This window comes from Octodon degus, unplaced genomic scaffold (assembly GCF_000260255.1).
Source record: "Octodon degus isolate 3935 unplaced genomic scaffold, OctDeg1.0 scaffold00119, whole genome shotgun sequence".
Taxonomy (NCBI): Eukaryota; Metazoa; Chordata; class Mammalia; order Rodentia; family Octodontidae; genus Octodon; species Octodon degus.
In genome coordinates, this window is record NW_004524695.1 from 195072 (window position 1) to 205687 (window position 10616).

The following is a 10616-nucleotide window of genomic DNA, read 5'->3' on the forward strand; positions in this document are numbered from 1 at the left end:
GTTCAGATTCCTCCAGGTGGGTGTTGCTTGGATCTGGCTGGGGTCTGGCTGCTGTGCTCCACTTCTTTCTGCTGCAGCCGTTGGAGTTGAACCCTCTGTGTCACTCTGGCAAGATGTTCTGCTCCTGAATCAGCTGGTTGGGTCTTTCCTCTAGCCTCTTTGCTCTGGGTCTATTCAGGATCCGGCGGTCCCTGGTCATCTCACCTCATAAGCCAGGCCTGCATTCTGGAATAAATATTATTTTAATTGGCTAACAACTTAGGCAATACGTATGTAGTAATTTTAAAGACATTCATTATTCAGTATCTAATACTAGAAAATACTATCTTGATCTCTTCCAAGCTTTTTCTTTCTTTCTTTTTTATAAGAATTTTTTAAATTTTTTATTTCTTTGGTACAAGGTCTCACTATGCAGCTCAGACTCAAAGTGATCCTCCTGTCTCAGCCTCTGGGATTACAGGCATGTCCCACCATGCCAGGTTTCAGTGGCTGGCTCAGCACATTCCTGGGCCGGTGTAGCATGAGGTACTGGGGATCGAAACCAAACCTGGGTTCCTGCACCTGCTGGGGTGCTTAGGCCTCTGAGCTATCACCCTGGCCCCTGTTACTTCCATCCCCTGTTTTGGCCTATTACCACAATCTCTCTCTCTCTCTCTCTCTCTCTCTCTCTCTCTCTCTCTCTCTCTCCCCCCTTCTTACATTTAGAACTTTATAAAATTGATCTAGGGAAGAACTTCATAGATATTATTTCAATAACTTGAAACTAAATGGCTTTTCAGAACACTGCTAAATGACAGAACAATGTGTTACATGAGGTTAAAAAAAATTGAAAAACTCCAGTAAGATTTAAAAATTCCTTAAGTCCAAAAATACCCTTGCTTACAAGAGAAAAGCAAAAGAAAGGAAATTAAAAAGAGCTAGGTGAAGGAAGCTGTGTGAGAAACTTAACACACAGGGCACATCCCAGGAAGACCTTTGTGAAAATTCACAACGAACAACCACAACAAGGTGGACTCAGACCCATGTGTTTAGAGTACACTGCCCTGGTCATCCATTACCTTCTCTACTCAGTGACAAACACAGCATCCTACTACTTCCGAGTACCTCATTTCAGAAGTTATATGCCCTTGGAATCCCTACAGAAGGATGCTAAGATGTGTTGGAGACCTCTTGAGATCGAGACATGGCCATCCACAGAAGAATGAACAAGAAACTGTAATAGGAAATCTGTGTGAGGACAGAAGTTGAGCTTTCGTAGGACTGGAGAATGAGGTTGAAACACTATAACATCATTGCCTGCTGCTGCTGCCTTCCTTCTTCAAAAATAAAACCAAGCAAACAAAATCCCTTCCCTCACATGGAGGATGTCACTGCCACAAGTGACCCTCTAGAGTTTCTAGTCACTTTCTGGCTTTAGGTGGACCTGGTCCTTGCCTCTGTGGATTCAAAACACTGAGAGCTCCAGTAGCCCTCAGGTGACACAGGCTCCCAACAAGTTCTGCACAGTCCACCTCAGTGAGACTAGAGAATTGGAATAGAGTCTGGAGAAGCGGAGGCTGGGTCAACTGTGTTACAAGGACCATAAGTTTTAATTCCTGCCTCAACCTCCCCAACTCAAAAGAAAACCTATGTAACTCTAAAACTGGTTTGCTGAAGCCCAAGTCCCACTGCTATCATTTGATTTTATAGAGGATCTGATGCCTAAACCCTTAAGAAAATTTCCCTTAGGGAACAAATGATCCTGGAAAGAGGGAGGGAGATTTTTTTCCAGCTCCTTCTTGAAGTCTCATTTGAATAAAATGCACAAATGAATGAGCCTGAGTTTGGCTCAGTTCTGCTGAATTACAATGAGTTGTGAACACCTGGGAAAAGCACATCCTGTGGAAGCTGAATCTCTGAAGGAAGGTTTTGTGGAGATGAAGAGAGAAGGTGTCCACTCTGAGGGAAGGGGCTGAGCATAGTGGGGAGCCCAGTGCTGTCCTGGGAGGTGGAAGAACCCCTGAGAGTCCACGCCCTGTCATGAGTCACCTCTCCCCAGGGCTACCATGTGGCTCAGGAATGTTTTATTTTTCTTTTAGTTTTTGTACAAATTTTTCAAAGATTCAGGAATATTAAAGCACTAGTAATCTAACAGATTTCCCTTCTTGCTAATATTTTATCTCATTTTTTTCACATTTGATAAGGCTAATTTTACTTTTGTATGTATTTGTAAGTATCAATGTAGATATTTACATTTATATTATGTATACCTCTACCACTCTATGTGTGCATTTGTTTATATTCACATTTATCTCTCATCCACTCTTAGTTATTTAAAATTAATGCTGTGTGGTTCATTATAGATTTCATTACTTTGATCTCAGTGTTACATTTCATTATTAAAAGTCCCCCTAAGATGACCTTGTGTGAGGGGCTAGGGAGATAGATCAGTGGCATAAGTGCCTGCCTGCCTGGCAAGTGCAAGGTCCTAAGTTCAATCCCTGGTACAAAAAAAAAAATTAAAAAAAAAATATATATATAATAAATAGCTGGTGATTCTACTTACCACCACTTGCTGAGAGTGTATTTTAAACAAAGTTATGTTGGACTGATTTTTTATTTGTTTATTTCCCCTTCAAATTTGTAGCATATTGAAAAAAATATTCATTTTTAAACAAAACAAATCTGTCACTTTATGAAAAATTTATTTATGATTTCACCCTGACACGCCCCAAACTACTCACTCCCCATGCCTGCCCAGTTATGTTTAGTCTCACTCTGCCCAGCATGACCTAGTCAATAGCACAGTGAGGCACTGCAACACCAACAACTCAAGATTGGATATGGAACCAGAGGTGATAAAATGTACAAAATATGCACTATGTTTTGCATGTTTATGGAGTTAGTTTTACTGTGTCCATTTGTCAGGGTCTAATAAGGAGACTAAAAATATTGAAGTGAGGGGGATAGTCCAGAGTACAAGGTCTTGATGTTTGATTCCCCATACTGTAAAATAAATAAATAAATAAATAAATAAATAAATAAATAAATATATTCCAGTTATTTGATTAAGGTGAATTTGATATACAGAATTTTTAGATTATTTCAAGATTTTTAACTAAGCAATATGAGATTCTAGAAGAAAACACAAGGAATGACAGAGAGAACAAAAGGCAGCCCTTCTGTTTCCTGAAAGGCAGCCCTCTAGGACTGAGAGAACAAAGAAAAAGCTGGGGCTGGGGTGACAGCTTAGCAGTCAAAGCACCTGGGTTCCATCCCCAGTACTGTGTACTGTGCTGGCCCCACAACCCTGGGCACACCATGCCAGCCCCTGAGATCAAGTCCAAGCTTCATAGCAAAACCCTGTACCAAATAAATAAATAAATAAATAAATAAATAAATAAATATTTTTTTAAAATAGAAAAGCCAACCAGCACCTTCAGAAAGAAGGAAAGAGAAAGAAAGAAAGAAAGAAAGAAAGAAAGAAAGAAAGAAAGAAAGAAAGAAAGAAAGAAAGAAAGAAAGCTGGAGCTGAGACACAGAGCAGAGGTACCTCCACATGAAACTCAGACCCTACTGAAGAGGAGGAGGATGAACGGCTTCCTAGTGCTGAGGTCTTTGATCTGGGAATAGGGATAAGAAATCTGGACACTGGACACTGAGTTGGGGAGAGGAACAGGTCAGTTCTAATGTCTTCTTCTGCACATGATTTTGTATTTAAAATGTACCTCAACACCCTCATGTATTCAAAGATGACTGGATCATGGGGCATTATAATCATCAGTGGATTCTTTCATTAATGAAATCAGGAGCTAAAAATGTTGTTAGAAAGTGGGTCCCTTTTGAAGGCACTTCACTGGAGGCATATGATTCTCTCTCCTCCCCTCCTCTCCCCTCCCCTCCCCTTCTCTCTTCTCCTCTCCTCATCTCTGTCTTTGTGTCTGTCTCTGTCTCTGTCTCTTTCTGTCTCTCTCTGTCTCTCTCTCTCTGTCTCTTTCTGTCTCTCTCTCTCTCTGTCTCTGTCTCTCTCTCTCTCTCTCTCTCTCTCTCTCTCTCTCTCTCTCTCTCTCTTCCCTTTCTATTCCTTTCCTTTCCTGGATACCATGACATAAGTAATCTTCCTCTGCTGTGCCTTTTCACCATGCCATTCCTGCCTAGGAGGCACATGACCATGGACTGAACCCCTTGTAACTGTGAACTTAAATAAACCTCTCCTCCATCTCTCCATCAATCTGCAGGTGTCAAGTTGTTCTGGCCTAGCTGTGGGAAAGTGACTAATGCAGAATTGAGTATCAGGTGTGGGCACTGCTGTGACTGCATCCAACCATGTGGCATAGAACCCTTAGGAGCTGGTTCATGGGATGAGTTGGAAAGGGTTTGAAGATACAGGCTACAGAAGCTCTACAATGCTTTAAGCAGAGATAAATAGGTGATTCTTTTCCTATCCAAAAGGCCAGAATGCTTATATAATTGTAGACAGTAAAAGCCAGGCTCAGGAGATTTCAGTTAGGAAAAAGGATTCCATTGGCAATTGAACTTGAGGCCATAGGTGTTACACTCTGGCAGAATATTTGCCTACATTTTGCTTCTGTCCTGAGACTGTGGGAGACTAAGACTGATGGCAGTGGACTACCTAATCTGAAAGAAATTTCAATATAGTTCAGCATTCAAGTAATGGCATAGATATTGCTGGTTGCTTTTAGTAAGATTTATGAAAACCCAAGGCAAAAGACAGAGCAGAAAACTTTGAAAAACTTAAATTTTTCCCAGAAGGAAACATGTAAAATTGAGGCCAAAGGAAGTATGACTACTAAAGAGATTAGTACCATTAAAAAGAAACCAAGTACTTTTTACAGAGACAAGAAAAAAGATGCTTTAAGGGCATCTCAAGAACCTGTAAGACTCCATGTGTTGCAGACTGGAAAACTTGCTCAAGAATGTCACCCTTGGGATTTGGTTCCCCAGGATTTGTTTTGCCATACTCGACCATCCAATCACTCAGAAGCTGCTGAAGCCATGGCCCAAAGGAATCTGGTTACTGCTTCTGCTGACAGCAGATCTTGGCATCATCCAGTTGAAGCTAGTTTTACCATGCAAGTGTCACAGGTTTAAGGAGGCTTCCACTTACAATTCAAAAAAAGACTTTAAAGACCCAGCAAGGAGCCACTGAGAGAGAAGTGCAAGGAGCTGTGTGAATGAAGCCAAAGGTGCAGTGGAAACACAACCAGGAACTTGAATACACCAGGAAAATGGAACATCTATTGAAAGCCACAGGCAGCAAGGGGAAGCACGCTACAAGAAAGGCCATGTGGGCTACAAACGGCAATGCCATAAAATATGACCACTAAGCCCTTTGGAGATCATGTCTCCCACAGCCTGTACACAGCACTGGACACACAGATCTACAGCACTTAATATTTGCCCTGCAGGGCTTTAGTCTTACTTTGTTCTGATTCATTTCTACGTCACTGTTCTTCCATTTTGGAATGGGAATATTTACCCTGGACCATTTCAGCTAGATGCTGAAAGTATCTAGCTTGTTTGTTTGTTTGTTGTTGTTGTTTACAGGCATTCACAGTTAATAGTTTGCCTTGAGTCTCAGGGGAGACTTTGGATTTTGGAATTTTCAGCAATGATGGAGTTGTCAAGACTTTGGAACTCCTAAAGATGGATTAAATGCATTTTGGATGAGATGGACATGAGCTTTTGGGAGGCAAGAGTCAAAATGCTAGGGTTTAGATTTAAAATGTCCCTCAAAAAAAATCTCATTTAGAAGCTTATTGGATCATTGAGACACTATACTCACCAGCGAATCCATCCATTGATGAGTTCAATAGGTAAAAGTGCTGTTAGGAGGTGGGACCAGGTTGAAGGTGGCTCAGTGGGGGCATTACCTGAAAAGATACATTCTTGTGTCCAGCTCCTCCTGATGTGCTCACTGCTTCCTGGTGCTATAGGATAGCAGCTATGCCCTTCTGCCTTGGATCAAGTGACCATGTAAAATTTCTCTGAAACCAGGAGTCAAAACAAATCTCTCCACTTTTAAGTGGTACATGCAGAGTATTTTGACAAGCAAAGGTAGATTGACTAATACATGCCCCTTGTGCATAATATGGAGGAGTCACCTCAGCAAGTGCTGGAAAAGCTGTGCAGAAGATCCACCTGCCAATGCAGGGAGGGAAAGTAGAGGCAGGAATCTAAGATGAGATTCCTCACCGATCACTCCCTGTATTCTTCTTGATGGCAGGTGACTGGCAGACCGACAGCCCCAGCCCTAGCATCACACAATAGATAATAGAAGAGGGGATTTGAGGTGGGAGATAATAACTAATAACCAGTCTATCTCGGAAAACACTAAGTATGACTTATAGCCATGCAAAGCATCTTTGGGTTGAACATTTTTGATGTTTCTTTGGTCATAAATATCCTTCAAAGTTCCAAAATTATACCTGATCAAGGGAGGAGATGAGAGAGATCATATAGCACCATCGGCTCAGGGCTTACAGAACAAGAGCTGAACAAGAGATGTTGGAAGGGTTGGGGATCCTCCACTAGGTTGCAGAAACCAGATGAATAGCTTGTCCTTTGATCTATGAAGAGAAATACGCTAAAAGGCATCTGATAGGAACACCTTATCCTGTCTGAAAAGGATGAGTGTAGCGAGTTCCCAGAACCAGGAAGAGCTTGAGAACCTGGAGTTAGTGCATCTCGTATCACTTCCCATCCTTTTCCTTTTCTCCAAACTTCACTCTCAGTTTCCAGCACCGGAAGTGGTTACTCATCATAAATTCAAGAGGTGAGAGTAAATCAAAGGAAAAGCATTTACTCCTTCACCTCTGCGTCAAGCCTTTGTGATGAGTTCTCCATCAGGAACTGGATCCCAGACCTCTCACAACATCATTGGTTTTTGTTTTTGTTTTGTTTTGTTTTGTTTTTTCTGAGACTCAGCTTATTGAAGATCTGTGAGTCCCAAATAACTTTGAGGGCTGTGACGCCCCTCCCCCCACCCCTGACGAGATCACCACAGATCAGTGATTTGTCACCCAAGTCCTGATCTTCCTTCTTGCAACCATCCAGGAGCCACTTCCTGACTGAAAGGTTGTGAGAATTTGGCCATAATCAGAGCTCCTCTATGTCCTTGCACCTGCCTCCAGGGCCTGCCTTCCTTGGTCACAGATTCCTGGGGCATGAAATTTACTTACACCCCCCCCCCACACTTTAGAATTAATGAATTGTACAACCATGCAAGATACAAACTCTACCCCCAAAAAGTCAATTACATTTTTACACTAACAATGAATAACCTGAAAAGAAAAGTAAAAGAAATAATTCCATTAAAATAGCTATAAAGTAATAAAACATTGACCAAAAAGGTAAAAAAAAAAAAAAAAAAAAAATACATGTCCTGAAAACAAATTTTACTGAAAGAAATCAAGAAAAACAAAAATATATAGAATGATATCCAAAGCTTATGGACTGAAAATTGAATATAGTGGGAATGTCAGTATTATCTAAAGGAATCTGTATATTTAATAAAACTTTATCAATATCTTCTTACCATATTTTGGGCAGAAATAGAAACATACATCTAAAATTCATAAAGAATCCAAAGTAGATCACTCCAAATAGCCAAAATAATAATGAAAAAGAACAAAAGGATACATATATCCTGATTTCAAAACTTACTAGAAAGTGACAATAATCAAAGTGTTATCGTAAAAATGAATAAAAATTAATAGAATAATATAGAGCATAAAATTAAGTCCATATATAGTAAGATGATTTTTTTTTTTTTTATGAAGGAGTCAAAACTTTTCAGTGGGAAGGGAAAAAATCAGGTCCTTGCAGCACAGGATGCTGGGAGACTGCCTATCCACATACAAAAGAATGAAGACTCTACCTTAGATCATGTACAAAAATTAATTCAGAATGAGTTAAATTAAAATTATATAACTCCTAGGAGAAACCATACAGGAAAAGTTCCTTCACATTTGCTAATGTTTTCTTGAGTATGCCACCAAAGGAACACTCAACAATAACAATAAAAAGTAGATCACTTGAACATTATCTAACTTATCTAACCTTCATGAAGTAATAATTGTCTGTGTTTTCTTTATTCCTACATAATAGCTGTAAGGCTAGGCAATGCTTTGGTTTGACAGATATCAAATACATAGTTACACACCTAGTCACACGATATATGGGAGAAAAATATAACTTGCCTTTTATCTTATTAATGTGGAAAAGTGCAAACACAACTTTAATCACAGAGTTAGTTCCTACCTTGAGGCAAGTGGGCATTTCTAGTCCCCTACCTAACAAAACCTAACAAACCTCTATGTCACTTCTAATCAAAGTTGGCCCCAAACCTGGAAGCTTCTGCATTTAGCCAATTACCATCCTTTGGAGAGGGTACAACCCCTCAACAGCTCACTACTTGCTTGAGGTATGAGCGAGTATAAGGTGGTAAAAAGAATCTGAAGGGAGTATAGATAATACATTAAGGAGAGACAATTTATTGGGTGCAAATAATGTAAAGGAAGGAGGCATTTGTGAGACTGGCCTTTCATTTGCTTTTGACTAAGAAGAAGATCATCATGTAAACCTTAGACATGAAAAATATAAGGAAAGATCCTTTTGTCAAGGCAGATGGCTGCATTAGAATGGAATTTTGTCCTCACACAGAGAAAAACCACAGTAAAGTATCTTTTGATCATTTGTGTTCTTCAAAATGTTTCAGACCTGCCTATGAATTCAGAAGATGATTTGGGCTAACTTTATCTTCCTTTGCCTTTCTGAATCTGGAATTGTGCAGATTGTAATATGGGGGAGGGGGACCAGCAGAGACCACCAGGCTTGTGTAAAGATAATACAGCATGGAATCCATTGTGCCTGGGTGCAGGCAGAGAGTGCAGTAAGACCATCTGCCATGAACAAAGAGAAGTGCTCCCTTTTTATAGGAAAAAAGGCAGGGGACATTAGTCAGGAAGATCACAATAATCATCTGTGATCAAAGTTCTCTGGCAGTATTGCATCTTAGTAGGCAGACCCCATGCAAAATGTCCAATGTAAATTTTCTGGTGTATCCAGATGCCCCCCCAGGACCTGCAAAATTCTTTATCTTATCTCCTTTTTTGTGTTTAGCCATGAGGACTTCAGTTCTGAGCTGAATCCCTGCAGACAGTAGCGCTTCAGCTGGCAAGCAGTTGGGGGTTGAGAGAGTGAGGTAACTTGTATTAATCTCATAATGTCTCAGTAAATTTGTTGTTAAAATATTTATATAAGTTTTTCTTTTCCTAGTGCTTACATTTTTTTGTCAGACTGTATATTTTATCCTTATTCACTCGGTTTTGTCAAATGCAGTCATTTGTACAACAAGATATAGAGGTATAGCTATAGTTTTTTATTTGTGAAACTTCCTGGGTGATATTGTGGAACTGCGATTTGTCTCTGAAAAGTGGCCCAGGGCCTTTCCATCTGCACCACCTGTGTCCTCAGTGAGGTTCAAGGCCACAAACACCCCACGGAAAAAATTCCAACCACAGACTACATGGCAAGTTTTTCTCTGTCTCCTTTTCTTTTGAATCTTTAATTTTCTTAAAACTCCAACTTGCTCCACTGTACTGCAATAGTAAGTAATGAACAAATTTGAAGTTGGAATGTATGTTGGGTATTGCATTTTACCACCTAGGCAAACAGGCATTTTTCCTCTTGCTCATGGCCCTTTCAGATCTCATTTTCCATCACAAGCCTGTCCTCCAGATTTACAAACAAGGCCAGCCCAGAAATCAAAACTACTCCAAGTGCTTTCATTCTCGTGACCTGATCCTTTTCTTTTATTGGGTAGATTTCATTTTTTGTCTTGCCACATGGCTCTACCATAGGAAATATTAAAATATTTCTAATACTAGTTATGATCTTATCAGCCCCTTTGTCCCGAGAAGCAGGGAGGTCCCTGTTACTAAACGCTGCTGTGCTCTCTCAGAGTACAGGGAACTACCTTCTACACCCATTTCTCTAATGTCCGAACATATCTGAATATTACCTTATCAACATTTATTATAATACCTATGCTTTTTATTTTAAGAAATCTGGCACTAGGCAATCTAAGGCTGGTTCCAGGGTCTAACGAAGGTGGAAAAAGATTCTCACCAGACTCTAATGCCACCATCCTAATCATGTGACTTTTAGCTTGTTTTTAATTTCTTCAGAGCAAAGTTGTTCTCACATGCAGTATTGTATCGGTAACTCCTTCTTCATCCCTAGGTCACATTTTTAAAAATAAAACAAGAACCCAAGACAATTGAAACCCTGCCTTTGTGCTCTCTCAAGTGTAGTTTAAAGCTTAACCTGTCCAGGAAGGCACTTAGCATTTACTAAAATGTCTGCCCAAGACTCTCCAAGAAAACATGAGAATAAAAGAAAAATGGGGATAAAGGACATGAGGTTATATCCATTATCTGATGTCTGAGTGAGGATTGACCAGTGAGAAAAACTTGGCAGCACAAAGGAGTGACTGACCATTGTTTTGTATTGTTGAGTTCCAAAAGCGCTAGGAAACTCGTTAAAATGAAATCATAAAACTCCAACCCACTGAGGACTGTGAAGCACTAAGCTCTGGGTTTGGACTAAAAAGG